Genomic DNA, 2,795 nt, shown 5'->3' on the forward strand with positions numbered 1-2,795 from the left:
ACCAAGCTACAGAGGAGAGCTGTATAAACCAAGCTACAGAGGACAGCTATATAAACCAAGCCACAGAGGACAGCTATATAAACCAAGCTACAGAGGGCAGCTATATAAACCAAGCCACAGAGAGCAGCTATATAAACCAAGCCACAGAGGGCAGCTGTATAAACCAAGCTACAGAGGGCAGCTATATAAACCAAGCCACAGAGGACAGCTATATAAACCAAGCTACAGAGGGCAGCTATATAAACCAAGCTACAGAGGACAGCTATATAAACCAAGCCACAGAGGAGAGCTGTATAAACCAAGCCACAGAGAGCAGCTATATAAACCAAGCCACAGAGGGCAGCTGTATAAACCAAGCCACAGAGGGCAGCTGTATAAACCAAGCCACAGAGGGCAGCTGTATAAACCAAGCCACAGCTTGAAGCAACAGCTTCCTAGCTGCCCTCTGTGGCAGCTATGAAGTCCCACAGTGCATTGCATAGCACGGGGAGCCATTGTCCGATGGAGAGTACCGATATAAAGGAGGCTTTCCTCAGCAGTTCGCAGGTCATATTTGACGGGTTACCAAACGAAGAGACGGTCATCAACAGGACCGAAGAAATGCCCGTTTCAGTGGGAACCGGAGAGACGCGTTATAGACACGGCTGAAAAGGTAAGACGGCGACCAGCAAACTCTTGCACTGAGAGATGCGTCCGTATCCAGCAGCTCCTGAGGGGGATGTACACGACGCGGTCCGTCTAGGGTCGCAGAGTGTGTGTCTCTGTGTGTGTAAAGTGCAGATCTTATAGCATGAGGACTCTAGACGGTGAGACAGTAGCAGTAAGTAATAAAGAAATAGATAAAAGCTCATTAGGAAAACCAACTGGCACTCGGATCGGGGTTGTGATTTTATTTAAACTTTGTCAAGTGGCGCCGGACACCCAGAAGGTTGCCGACCCCTGCAGTAGCCTGTCTGTGTCAAGCCTGTGAATGTTCTCATTCGTCCAGGTCATGGTGATCCAAAGGAGTTGAGTCAAGTGCAACTGGACTTGGTGTATATCCGTGAGGACGTTTCGCCTCTCATCCAAGAGGTTTCCTCAGTTCGTGCCTTTCTTCGCCTCTAGGATGAGAGGCGAAACGTCCTCACGGATACATATTGTAGCGAATTCGGGGGACAACGCAACCACGGGAACTGCCGCGGCCGGGACGCGAACCCGCATCGCCCGCACCGCAGGCGGCATCGCTAACCGCTCGACTAAAGGGTCAGACCCGTCAACCAGCGGCCAGCGTGTCTTCTTTATCCATGCACGTTACAATACCAAGTCCAGTTGCACTTGACTCAACTCCCTTTGGATATCGAACTCTTGTTTCCCCGTCGAGATCTGGTTCCGCCTGGCTGATCGATACAACACCAGGACGCTTTGTTAACCTCGGCCTAACCTCAACCTAAGCTTAACTGATGGCTAACCTGTTTCTATACGAATACTTTGGACTGGCTGGGGGCAAACAGATCTCGACAGGGAAACCTAGTTCGACACAACACTGGAGCTCACTCCATCGAGTGAACGCTCGTCCGGGGTTAACTCTGGTTTTTCCTCCGTTTCTATCACTCTCCGCCTTCGCCATAAACGGGGTTCCTTTTCTCCTGGCAGGTGGAATTTTCACTGTCGTTCCACCGTCTGCCATGTCTGCTACCGAAAGCTACTGGACAAGACAAAAAGCACCATCCTCTTCCTGTTTTGGCTGCGCAGCGGTTGACGCACTTCCTTCGTGCCGTAAACTGAGCCTTCATTTTCCCGCGTAATCGCTCCCCGGTGGGAGACAGAACCAATCTAAACGCGACGGTGTCGTTATTCTGTAGCCATTACTCTGTGCAATCAACATGCGCTTCATTATGACAAGTTAGAGCAAAAAAAAGTTGCCTACTGCTGCTTTAAGAACTTGACCTATGATTAACTTTCTGTACAAGTTGTTAATTTTTGGGTTTAGGAATGACCATTGCGGCTGTTGCTGGCATCAAAATCTTCTTTTGGTGTCTGAGTTTTAAACCCACGTACAACGTGAATGAGTTACCATACTTATGTAAACGACTAATAAGACATGTTAGCCCCTAGCTAACGGGTCTGGCCCTTTAGCCGAGCGGTTAGTGATGTCGCCTTGTGGTGCAGTACACCCCGTGTCGAATCCCGCACCGGGCAAGAAAATAACCGCTTACATTGGTGGCAGCGGTGGGATCCGGAAGTGTGCAGATCCTCAGAAGTCTCTTCGGAGCGCGGGAAGAACAAGCGCGAGGGCGCGCTTCCGGGGAGGGTGACGACTGTAAACTACTGATAAGACACGTTAGCCGCTAGCTAACGGGTCTGACCCTTTAGCCGAGCGGTCAGTGATGACGCCTTGTGGTGCAGTACATCCCGTATCGAATCCCGCACCGGGCAAGAAAATAACCGGTTACACTTACAGTAACTCGAGGGTACAATGTGCTTCGGTTAAAATGTTTCCCAAAATGTCTCTGATAAACGCTGTTAAAGAGAAAGTGCTGCTTCGTGTACCGGGGGGTATGAGAGGATGTTTTCCCCATTGTTTGGTTCAGGAGAAACATCCGGTGATGAATTTTAGATGAGAGCTCTGTGCACAGGGAGTAATTCAACGGCACGTTGGGTCAAATGGCGGAATTCGCCCGGAAAAAGGTTCAACAGTCTCTCGCTTTCTTGCTCTCTGAATTTCATACCTGCAGAACTCACACGTTTTTAACCAAACGTCTTGGGGGGGGGGGGACCCCTGGACCCCCACCAGATTTCTGACCCGTGTAAAACAC

Source organism: Lampris incognitus, chromosome 10, assembly GCF_029633865.1.
Source record: "Lampris incognitus isolate fLamInc1 chromosome 10, fLamInc1.hap2, whole genome shotgun sequence".
NCBI classification, from domain to species: Eukaryota; Metazoa; Chordata; class Actinopteri; order Lampriformes; family Lampridae; genus Lampris; species Lampris incognitus.